The sequence below is a fragment of the Pantherophis guttatus genome, chromosome 4 (genome assembly GCF_059756535.1).
Source record: "Pantherophis guttatus breed Tessera chromosome 4, ASM5975653v1, whole genome shotgun sequence".
NCBI lineage: Eukaryota > Metazoa > Chordata > Lepidosauria > Squamata > Colubridae > Pantherophis > Pantherophis guttatus.
The window spans coordinates 146,674,295-146,687,233 of record NC_142066.1 but is presented as its reverse complement, the minus strand read 5'-3'; the positions used below and the strand labels follow the sequence as shown (position 1 = coordinate 146,687,233).

At 37.1% G+C, this 12,939-nt stretch overlaps 1 protein-coding gene and 1 long non-coding RNA gene across 7 annotated transcripts in view; one reads left to right on the top strand and one right to left on the bottom strand.

Annotated features, from left to right (window-relative positions):
• The window catches only part of DIP2C (DIP2 acetate--CoA ligase C (putative)), a 370,070-nt gene that overhangs the window by 277,336 nt on the left and 79,795 nt on the right, over positions 1 to 12,939 (bottom strand). The window lies entirely within an intron of this gene.
• Positions 4,759 to 5,679, top strand: LOC148114383 (uncharacterized). Its single transcript, XR_015734125.1, has 2 exons — positions 4,759 to 4,833; positions 5,506 to 5,679. It is a non-coding gene; the product is annotated as an uncharacterized LOC148114383 (long non-coding RNA).

Genomic DNA, 12,939 nt, shown 5'->3' with positions numbered 1-12,939 from the left:
TTTGCACGATCATTTCAACGTGCAAAGCTCCCTTGCTGCAAATAGTCATGCTGTACTCATCAACAATCAGCTCTTCACTGACATCACTCCAGCACTTATACAAGCAAGGTGTCATAGCTTCATCGGGGAAGTGGCAATAAAACTCTCTCCCGAAGGCAAACGTACGTTCATGAACTTAAAGGCAGTAGATTCAAGGATGAGATTCAAGTGGCTTGTTTTGCTGCAGCTAGAGAACAGGCTGCTATAATAATGAAAATTGGTGACTTCAGAACTCAGGAAATGGCCTTAATTGATAAATGTCAGATCCAGCACTTAAAACCTAGGACTTTTTTTGCCAGCAATTATATGGTGCACTTGGGTTTTTTTTATCAGAAGAAAGATAATTGGATTATAAGTGATTCTATTGATGAAGCATTAGATTACATAGGCCTCAGCCTATCTAGACCTCCCAGGGACAAAACAAATAAAAAATGAGGGGTGAATCAGGGTTGCAATTAAGGGAAATACACAAAGATAAGCTGCTTCTGAAATTAACAAAGGATTATGCAGGTTAAATGAAAGGAAAATATCAGGAAAGCTAGATAAAAGATCAGATCATTAAATAAGACCATGAAATCTAGTTTATTGAAATTTTACAGATTCAGAGTTGTTTTAAGTATTATGAAGAAATAAAAGCTAGAATACAGATAGTTCCTAACTTATAACCAAAACTGGGGCTGAAACTTCCATTACTAAGTATTGTGAGCCACCATGTGACTGAATTTACGACCTTTTCTGGCCACAGTTGCTAAGCAAACCATGCAGTTGTTAAGTGAATCTGGCTTCTCCACTGACTTTGTTGATGTAAGGCAAGGGTGTCAAACTCAAGGCCTGGGGGGCGGGTCCAACCTGCAGGTTGCTTAAATCTGGCCCGCAGGGTTGCCCCAGAAATAGTAAAGAATACCTCTGCCAATGAAAATGGAGCTTGGGAGTGGCGCACATGGCCCTTCCAGGCTCCATTTTCAGCACGACGGCCTCCTGCCACCCTTTTCCAGCACTGGCAGAGGGCAGTAGGAGGTTGTTGCAGCTGAAAACAGAGCTTGGGACCCCATTTTCACTGGCAGAACTCTCAGTCCACCACAGATGCCCCTGACACAAGTGACATCACGCCCAACCTGGCCACGCCCAGCCTGGCCCCCAAGGTCAAACACAACCCTTATGCAGCCCTTAATGAAATTGAGTTTGACACCCCCGATGTAAGGTGTCATGAAGGGTTGCAAATAGTGATCATGTGACCATGGGATCCTGTAACTGTCATAAATACATAAACACATACATGACATGTACCTGTAGGGATGCTATGAAAGCCGTGAGTGTGAGGACCAGTCATGTCACTTTTTCAGCACCATGGTAATTTCAAATGGTTTCTAAATTAATGGTCATAAATTGAGAACTACACGTAGTGGCACTCCCTAGAGTCTAGAACAAGGAACCCATATAATAATTCACCAATGTTACAATTCAATACCAGCCTTTCCTAATAAGATGCCCCTCAGATAGGAGGAATTGTGACAATCATTACCCCATAGCCAAAATGATTGAAAGTTTGGAGATAGAGGGGTCAGGGTTGTGGAAAACTGAAGTAGAATTTCTTCCTAGGATTTCAGGCCACTAGAATTAGTCTTCCCATTCAGCAAGAAAAAGAAATTCTATTTAGGCAAGGAGTTGCTTGGGCATTGACAGATTTAACAGAAGAACAGAGTGGGACGGGACCTTGGAGGTCTCGTAGTCCAACTCCCTGCTCATTCCAGACAAGTGGCTGTCCAGTGTCTTCTTTGAAGCCTTCAGTGATTGAGCACCCACAACTTCTGAAGGCAAGCCGTTCCCCTGGTTAATTGTTTTCACTGTTAGGCAATTCTCCATAGTTCTAGGTTGATTCTCCCCTTGGTTAGTTTCCATCCATTGCTTCTTGTCTTGCCTTCTGGTGCTTTAGAAAATAAGTTGACTCCTTCTTATTTTGTGACAGCCCCTCAAATATTGGAACAACGCTATTACTATATATAAGGAATAACTATAGTTAATAATTCTCAATATTTTATGTGGTCTTTATTTCCTAGATCCTACTGGACTCCTGCCTATCTCTCAGACAATTTAGTCCTTAAGGCATCAGGCCAAACCTGATCAGACATCAGGAAGCGATAAGTTTTAATATTGCCTTAGGCATGAAAGCCAGCTGGGTGTCTTTGGACCAATCACCAGGATTCTTCGAGTTCTAGTCCCATTTTAGGAATGGAAGCTAGTTGGGTGACTTTGGGTTAATCACTAGCACACTTTGAGTTCTACTCCTGCTTTAGGCATGAAAGCTAGCTGGGTAACTTCAGGCCAGTCACTCTCTTTGAGCCCGACCTACCTTACAGGGCTGTTGTTATGGGGAAAATATGAGGAGGAAGGAGAAATAGGTGTTTCACTACCTAATAATAATAACTCTCGGTATACAGTACATATAACAATTCAGTCTAACACCAATCAGCAGAAAAACGCAGGAAGCAACAGGAACAATCAAGAAGAAAGAACGCTTCTCTGCGCTGCTTATGTATGCACTGTAGCCTAATTACAGGGTTCAGCAAACCCTGATTACGTGGCTCAGTTGTTTCTTAAAGAAACAGATATATTGCCTGACCAACAAGTTAGGAGTAAGCTACAAGCTGAACCTAACAATAATAATACTAAATAATAAAATTGGGATTTAAGAATCTTTTTTTAAAAAAGGAAATGGCTAGAAGAAGAAGGGTGGTGTCCACATATATATGAACTGCTACTGCCCTGCTGAATTGCCCCAGAGTGAATAAACTTGGCTGTTCTACAAAGTTTGGAGATGCTTATCTGAACTTGCTCCTCAGAGATGACATTATTGTAAGGTTTTTGTGGGAAGAGGAAGGGGTCTGTTAACACTTCATAATTGTTCATGTTTCTTGTGTGTGGCTCACAGCCACTTTGGCATGGAACAATAGCACAATCTTAGTAATGAATAATAAAAATAAGACACCATCTTGACCCATCTAGTCATAAAAAGTATATAATAATGATGAAAAACAGACTTGGCTCTCTGAGAAGGAAGGAACTGTTCCATTCATATTAATGCAATGTTTTTGAAATTTTTATTTTTTGATTACAGGAAGAATCTGAAAATCATGTCACGTAAGAGTGGTTTTGGACAGCAAATTTATTTCTGTCTAGGGCCATGTAGTATAGACTTTCTGGAGTCAATATGAAAGGGGGAAAAATCTGTAATGAATTATGCAGTGAGAAGCTGTTGCATAAAACATAGAAGGCACATTTATAGAGACTACCAGTAGTGGCATGCAGAAAGCTTCAGGTAGGAACTGTTTAATCAAGTAGAGTTCTACTGAACTGGTGTTACTATTAACATACACTTTTTCTTAATGAGCTTACTGAAGCATTTGGAATATTTCCTAAAACATCTTTTACAAACACATTATCTCCCCACCAAAAAAAAAAGAGTTCATCCTTAGATTAGAAATGTTAAATCGCAAAATTTAAAACTAGCACACCCACATTTTTTTATGCAAACTGCATATTGAAACAATAAAAAAAGAATTGATTAGGTTGTAAACCTATCTCATTTTCTCCTTCTGAAGAGAAGGTGTTTACCTTAAAGGAATCTCTACCATTGGCTTATCTTGCATTGTGTGTGCTTTCTTTCAAGTGACCCTGAAAAGGTTGCATAGCTCTAAATCCTGATATCTAATTAATAAAATAAATATATTTAACAAGAGTTTTGAAGAAGGCAGACACTATTAAATACATATACACCTGCCTCTGGCAATCTAGGCCTCTTACCCTACCCAAGAATTGATGTTGCCTATATCAACCAACAGAGAACAGGTTGCGAAGACTTTAGTATATTTATAGTAGTTATGAAATAATTCACTGAAATTACTATAAGTAATTACAATTCAGTCTACCTTATAGAACATCAAACATAATTGGACTTACTTTAGGTGACAACTTATAGATAGTTCTTGACTTACAAACATTCATTTAGCAACAGTTCAAAGTTACAACAATAATGAAAAAAGTTAATTACAGCTGGTCCTCACAGTTACAACTGTGGCAGGATTCCCATGGTAACATGATCAAAATTCAAGTGCATCACAACCATCATATATTTTCAAAGGTTGAAGCATCCCAAGGTCATGCGATCATCATTTGTGACTTTCCCAGTTGGCTTCTGACAAGCAAAGTCAATGGGGGGGGGGATCTGGGTGCACTTAACAACTGCAATGATTCATTTAACAACTGTGGTAAAAATTCATGAAATTGGGCGCAACTCAGTTAACCACCACTTTGCTTAGCAACCGAAATTCTGGTCCCAATTGTGGTTGTAAATCAAGGATTACTTCTATAGCTTCTGAATCCCAAAAATGTTTTGAAGGGGAACTGTCTTCTAGGTTGTACCTATAGGTTAGTGTTCGGGCTTAATTTGATAATCTGATAATTACAAAGACGTTTTTTGATCCTTCTTTCGTTCTTGTTGTTTAACGATTAGATCAGCTTGAACATTTCATGACCAGCATGTGAAAGGCAAGAAGCAAAAAAAAAAAAAAAGGGAAACAGCTGAAGTAATTCGAGTTGCGTAGTAATCTAACTTGGAACGAGCGCAAGACTGCTTTCACTGATTTTGCATTCTTGATGGGAGGCCCTTGATTAAAAAAAGAAAAACCTAGCTTATGCTTTTAATAACGTCCCAACTATTTGTGGCCCACAAGAATGTCTACGATGTCAAGCAGCAAGTAAGGAAAACAACTGAAGGCAACTGATGCCACAAAAGAAGTGAGTACTTTGTGAAGTAGTTTTCTAAAAACACAGGTGCTAGCACCACATCCAGCAGATTAAAAGAGAAATTTTGCATAAATGCATATCTGCAAATGGTGATCTATATCAAATATGCAGGGACACATAACGCGGGGGAGATGGGTGGACCTCCCTTACTAGATAGAACATCTGTTTAACTCAGTGATGGCAGATTTTTTGGGCTCGGCATGTCAAAAATTCAGAAAATGACTAACTTTACTCCCTTGAACAAAAGAGAAATAATTCTTTTATTTAAAAAAAAATACATTTGAATCATGTGTAGTGCTATGTATTATATAAAGAAATGTCAAATTGTTGCAAAAATGAAATATAAGTAAAACAAACTCATTTTCAGGGTTGGGGGTCCAAAGGTCATGTTGAGAGTATCTCTTGTGTGATTTCCAGAAGGACTGTACAAGAGAACACCCCATTATTGTACAGCCTGTGTAGCCTCTGAAAGTTGCATAAGAATGGGACATGCTTTCAAGAATAATTCCTGTTGGGTGTTGGCTGGTACGTCATGGTGGTTTACCTTTGACATGCATGTCATAGGTTCATGCATGTCATAACTTAATCACTGATTAACTGGACTGGATATAGAAAAGCATGACATCTATTCAAAATGTTGTGGGTGTTACCTTTGAAACCCAGGGTATCTGAAGAACCATCTCTCCCCAATGAGACAAGGCTACCTAATGACACCAGGAGAAGAGGCCTGTTATGGATCCTGTCTGCTAAGGAATTGAAGCAGGTGGGTTCAAGGAGAAGAGCTTTTTTCACTGTGGCCCCGGCCCTTCTTCAGAACTGAAGAAGCTTCTTGGATGAGAAGCAAAATGTCTTCAAGCAAAAACAAAGTAAGTCCAGTTGCCTTTTGAAAAGCACCTTTCGAGGCCCTGTGGAATAGTCTACCACTGAAGGTGAGAACTGCACCCTCCTTTTGACCTTCTGGAAGGATATCAAAACCTGCTAGATGGTTTGGTGCCTGCCCCAGGGAGGGGAGAAGGAGAGTTCACCACTGGAGACCTCATTTCTGTCCCATCCAGCTCTTACCTCTCCTAGTTCAGTTTTAGTACAGTTCTTAATAATATTTTGATACTATGTTGCTTTAATCTTTTAATCTTTCAATTATTTTTTATTTGTTTTATAACTCGTAGGCCACCCAGGGAAACCTTGTAAAGGAAAAGGGTGACATAAAAATTTAATAAATAAATAAATGATTCTATTCAAAATGATCATATATGAAACAGAAGTAATAGAAAATTTTTTAGAATGCGTTGAAATGGATAGGTTAACCAAAGAATTACAAGAAAGAGAAGAATCAGATTATTACAAAATATGGAATAATTGGTATAATTGGTTAAAAATAAGAAATATACAAAAATATAGGGGGAAATATTACCAATTTAAATATATATATTAAAAAATGTTATTAGATTAAGGAGAGGTGAAGGAATATATTATAAGTAGAATTGTAGAATGTTACTTTGAAAAAATGCTTAAGAAGAAATCATAATCTTTTTGTGTATATGCTGTATAAATGTTTGTTGTGTATATGTTATGTTTGTCTTTTTTAATATTTATACTCAATAAAAATTATTATTTTTTTTAAAAAAATGATCATATATGCACAGGTAACCTGTTTGTAGTCACAACTACGATCATTGCACATCTGAATCCTGCAAGGCACATTCTGTGGAGTTGTTTTTGAACAATGAGGCCTAGTTTATGTCCTGTGCTTGTGAAAAGGGCCGTAAAAGGATATGCACCAAGACAAATTCCTTGTGTGTCCAATCACACTTGGCCAATAAAGAATTCTGTTCTGTTCTGTTCTGTTCTGTTCTGTTCTAATCCCTGATGAACACTTCCCTTTATATCTCAAAGTCAATAATATAATACAGCTCAAAGTTCCTCAACCATGGTAACTTTAAGATCTGAGGACTTCAACTCCCAGAATTCCCCAGCCAGCATAGCTGATACAGCCAATGACTAAATGAGATACTGTCACAATCAATTTTGGCACTCAAACCATAAAAGCCTCTATTATATGACAATAGTTTATATGTAAGACAACAATGAAGATCTTTTGACATAGATAACTGAACTTTATCTTTAAAAATGTTATTTAAACTTCAGAAAACATTACAGAACAAGCTATTATATAAAACAATAAAACATTATATAAAAGGTAAATAAGTATAACTGAAATATTATTTTATGGTAAAAGTAGTTTAGCATATATTGTTATATATATATGAAAATGTAAAAAATAACTGAATTAAACAATAAGCAAACTCTAACCCGCAAAATAAAACAAAAAATCTTAAATTGAAAATATCAAAATAATACAGCAAACTGCCCAAATACCTTATTTTTTCTAAATATGTGCTTGTATGTGTATGTATGTATGTTTATATGAATATCTATGTATACTCAAACAAAATATATACACATATACTCACAATATACATATATATGCATACATATCTGCCCACTCTCACTCACAAACACAATACACACACATATACACCCCTATTTATTTATTTATTTATTTTGATTTTTGTACCGCCCTTCTCCAGCAGGACTCAGGGTGGTGAACAGCCAAGATAAAACAGAGCATACAAAATTTAAAAAACAGTTTAAAAGGTAATTAAATAATTTCGGCCCACAATTTAAAACAACCCAATTAAAACCAATTTCAAATTAAAACCGAACGGATGGGATCAAGCCAGCCCAGCTAGATGAAATAAATGAGTTTTCAGGCACCGGACATCACTTGTTCTACTGCTTTGATTTTTATGAATATTGTTAATATATGGTTAATATATGGTTTTTTTTTATTCTTCACTCTGAACTTTAACATTTATGATGGCCTAGTCTTGGGGTGTATTAAGAATAATGGTTTTTCTCTTACTTCCCTCCACCTCAACTATTCAAGCCAAATCAATATTTGCATATCAAAAATACAGATCCTTGAGAAAAGTTGATAGTATCATGCAATATTTTACATGATTAGCCTCTCACAAAAATCAAGTAGAATCATAATACAGCAGATGAATAAGTTCATATTTGTAATGAATCAGAAACAATAGAGACTGTTAAGATAGCAGTTAAGGGAAAGTCCATGACTGTGTAAAATTTTGAGCTTGGATCCAAATCTTAACAGACAGCTGATATTGTACAGCTATAATCTGAATTAAAAGGAACATATATCAAAATGTTTCAAGGCTATTTAGTTCCAAATCATATTTTCTGGGGGAGGGGGGATTTCATGATGGTTGATAGACCAAAAAAAAAGCCATCTAAATGTTTGGCACTGTAAAAAAAAGTAAAAGATCTGTCTTCAGCAATAGTGAAAAAGCCAATATGCCTCACTGAATACAACAGAGGAAAACATCTGAACAGATGAAAAACAGAAAGAAATGGGTTACAATATACAACAGAACAAACTGTCAGAACGAATTGGCTTTGGACCAATTCTTACAGCCCAACCCACCTCACAGGGGTATTGTTGTGGAGGGTGGGGGGAAAGGAGGAGGAAAGCATGTTAGATACGTTAACCGCCTTGAGATTTGTAAAAATAATAAAGGCAATAAATGATAAATAAATGATAAACAAACAAACAAATAAATATTTAAAAAGCACAGCTGCAATTTTATGTTCACCTAGATAGAATTCAGTTGGTCTAAACTCTGAACAAGCATACACTGGACTACAATTTATAGAAATGGGGTAACAGATAGCTTGCTAGATAACAATCATACTAAACAAATAATATTTCTGAAGTTGCTGTTTTTTGAATTGCATATTACTCCATTTTAGTCCTAATGTTTCTGGCTATCATGAGTCATTCTACTTCTACTGTTCAAAAAAACAGCATTGTTAGTGAATCATCCAGTGGAATATTATAAATGAAACCAATCTTACAATAAATTACTGAAAAATCTTACACTGAATAAACTATTTATAATTGAGTAATGTGCTGTATAGGTATGACTCTGTTAAGAAAGATAAGGTTAATTTTTTTGCATGCTGAATGATGTTGTGTCATCTGCAGCTTACGTTTGGCACAAATAAATCTGAAATAGGCTTAGAGCTTGAAAGAACTAGGTGATTTAATCTGCAGGCTAGAAGAGTACCATAAGAGCATTAAGTGAAGACTGAATGTAATACCTAAGAAACCAAACATTTCTTGTTGCTAGTTGCAAGTAGCAGTTAGCCATCCAAGTTGTTTGAAAAAGGTAAACAGGGTTTGATACCTGAAAGGAAGACCACCAGGAAATATCAAGGCTATGTAGAGAAAGCATGTTGAAGAAACATCATTGAATAAAATAATAGCAAAGCATTTCATCTCAACCAACAAGATAGCTTCTTCCAAGAAGAAATTTTGAAGGTTAGGAGAATACGAAAAGCATCTTCTTGGTAGTAAGAACAATCTGATCATTGAACCTACTACCTAAAAGAAATATGGATTAACCCTTGTTGAAGATTTTCAACCACAAATTTCAGTAGCTTAAGTGTGGCTTTTATCTAAACTTTCTGTATTAAGGAAATCGGTCAAAAGATTCTGTCTGATTCTCAGGATCTTATTAGCTTCATAAGTGTCTTATCAATTAAGTGAACATTTGGTAGATCAATCTGAAAATTATAGTAGTTTAATAAATAAGTATTTGTAAGTGTGTGTCTGGTTGCCAATGGAGTTTCATCTTGTCCATGAAATTTGTAAACATCACATAATTTGTCTGTATAGAAGATATTTAGAAATTTTAGGTGGTATAATAAATAACATGTTAGAATAAAAATTGGCATATATTTTGAACATCACTTATAAATATGATGGCCTTATTTTTTCCAATTAAAATGTTCCCACCATCAAAGGCCTAAACAGTTCTGAGACTGGGTATATGAAAATAACTTCCTTTTATGTAAGCTACTGATACTATCCGTATGTTTTTCAGAGATCCTTATGTTTTTCACTTATCCCTTTGGGACAAGTTATTCTCTGCTGCTGTACTATTCCATCTCTGAAGAGGCTGTCTTGGCACCAAGGTGTCTGCAGAATCTGCCAACCAGATATTATTTTGCAATCTGCACTCTTTGTATGCCCTTCTGTACATTTGTGCAAGGGCAGTTCCATGTAGAGCTTCAGAGGGGACCAAAGCACAGATTGCTTTAGCAAACTCCATCATTTCTAGAAAGGACTATAGCTATTAAGCAGCAGCTGGCATTGGACAAAGCCCAGATTTCAATAGTGCTATGTGATTTGGCAGTGACTAGCTGGTCTACTGATCACTAAGATCTAAGGCTTGCATCTGGTTTGAGTGTATTGGACCACATTCAGTTGCCACCAGATTCAAACAATAGTTGGAGTTCCAGTTGAAAGAGTAACATCAGCATCACAATGAGATTAAACCACAAACTTCAAATATTCCAAAATAACCTGGTGTAGGTATTCTCACAAAGTTACCAAAGATCTTTCTTTACCAAAACAGGACTTAATTTAGATATGAAAAAAGGTGTTTAAGCATTCATGTCAACCTTCCATGTTATATCCTCAATTCATAGATTAAATAGGATTTTAGCAGGATTTCCTAAATGCAGTACTTGGAAAGCTTATTGCATCATTCAGAAATCCTGAATCCATTTTATCCATGTGTAAATATCATGATGCTACCTTGCTTCATAATTTCCTTGCCTTCTGCCAACCAGATGTGTAATTATGGGTCCAAAATTGACTTAACAGAATAACAGAGTTGGAAGGGACCTTGGAGATCTTCTAGCCTTAACTCACTGCTCAAGCAAGAGATCCTGTACTATTTCAGATAAATGGATGTCCAGTCGCTTTTTGAAAACCTCCAGTGATGCAGCATCCACAGCTTCTGAAGGCAAACCATTATACTGATTAATTGTTCTCTCAGGAAATTTCTCCTTAGTTCTAGGTTAGTTCTCTCTGATTAGTTTCCATCCATTCCTTTTTGTTCTGCCTTTAGGTGTTTTGGAGAATAGGTTGATCCCCTCTTCTTTGTGACAGTCACTTAGATATTAGAACATTGCTATCATGTCACCCCTAGTCCTTCTTTTCACTAGACTAGACATACCCAATTTGTGCAACCGTTCTTCATGTTTTAGCCTCTAGACCCCTAACCATCTTCATTGCTCTTCTCTGCACTCTTTTTAGAGTCTCAACATGTTTTTACGTCATAGATGCTTTTATATCATAGATACATTCCTCAAAAGAAACCAATCTGAAAGGCTTCCAACATTCCTACCACCATCTGAAGGCAATTCATCAAGGTCATTTCTGAAAATTACTGAAAATTAGTTAAATCAATTAAACTAAGCCAGATAACTCTTTTATTTTAGCTATAATCAAGATATCTAATTTCAAGCTAATTCAACATGCAAGCAGAGCAAGTATTTGCAATGTAGATGAGCTCTCAATAAGGATTTCAATTAGTTTTTATTTATTGTTTCAGAAAACAATTGAACCAGGTCTACTGAGAGAGACAATAGTTTTATAGCTGGTATACAATGTCATTATTTAATAACAGAAGGGCCAATAGCTTAAGAATGTAGCTTCTTTCTGCAGGTTAAACAAATCTATACACATCTATATGGTACAACCCTAAACAATTATATTTACATGTTTGCTGCGGTGAGAATGTTTGCACTGTAGATAAACGTGGCAAGCATCAAACCTACCTTTGGCCTTGGAAGCTGCAAATATTGGTGGCAATTTGTTATAACATCTACTCAAAAAGATAAAGAAAGAGGGAGCATTATTTGACAACTATGTGGCTAAAGCCCCTGGAGTATCTTATTTATTATTTATTAAATAAATGTATATAGCTGTCCAACTCACACATAAATGTTGATGTTCCAGGCAGCTTACAACAACAACAACAACAAAATTCCACCACATAATAAAAACCCATAAGAAAATCTACACACACCTACACACACATGGTAACAATAACACAATCAAATCAGCATTTAATCAGTTCCATCTTCATTCATGATCTCCATGCTCACTGATAAAAGCATGTTTTAGGCCTTTTGGAACAGCAGCAAGATGGGAGCCAACCAACCTTGGGGTGGATGATGTTCCATAAAGAAGGGGCAATACCAAGAAGGCCCTTTTTTGTGGTCCCACCAGATGTATATCCCTCTTAATGAGACTATCTTCCCATCCTGGTGGGCTGGGTAGATGTAATAGGGGAAAGCAAAATAGCCTTCCAATAAATCTTATTATTATTTATTATTGTTTGTTTGTTGTTTGTTTGTTTGTTTGTTTGTCACATTTCTATGCCACCCAACTCCCAAGGGACTCTGGGCGGCTTACAACAGAGAATAAAACAATGCAACAGTATCCCATACAAAAGTTAAAAGAAGACATTAAAACATTAAAACATTAAAACACATACACTCCAATTTGTGGCTGGGTCTTGCAAGATCACTATAACGAGATCAACAGCCTCAGGCCTGCCAGAAGAGCCAGGTCTTCACCGCTTTCCGGAAGGCCAATAGGGTGGGGGCGGTCCGGACTTCAGGAAGTAATTGGTTCCAGAGAGCCGGGGCAGCCACAGAGAAGGCCCTCCCCCGCAGGCTCACCAGCCGACATTGTTTAGCTGACAGGACCCGGAGGAGACAGACTCTGTGGGATCTTAGCTGGAAGCTATGTGGTAGAAGGCGGTCTCAAAGATAGCCTGGTCCTGAGCCATATAGGGCTTTAAAGATAATAACCAACACCTTGAATTGCGCCTGGAGACTGATAGGGAGCCAGTGCAGCTCGCAGAGGATTGGTGTAATGTTGGTGTATCTAGGTGCACCCACTGTAACTCTGCATTCTGGACCAACTGTAGTCTCCGAACACTTTTCAAGGATAGCCCCATGTAGAGCACGTTGCAATAGTCCAACCCGTGAGGTGACAAGGGCATGAGTGACTGTGAGGAGAGCCTCCTGATCCAAGTAGGGTCGCAATTGGTGCACCAGTTATGCAATGGCAGATTAGCAAAAGCAATAGCACTTAGACTTTTATACCATTTCACAGTGCTTTTACAGCCCTCTCTAAGCGGTTTACAAAGTCAG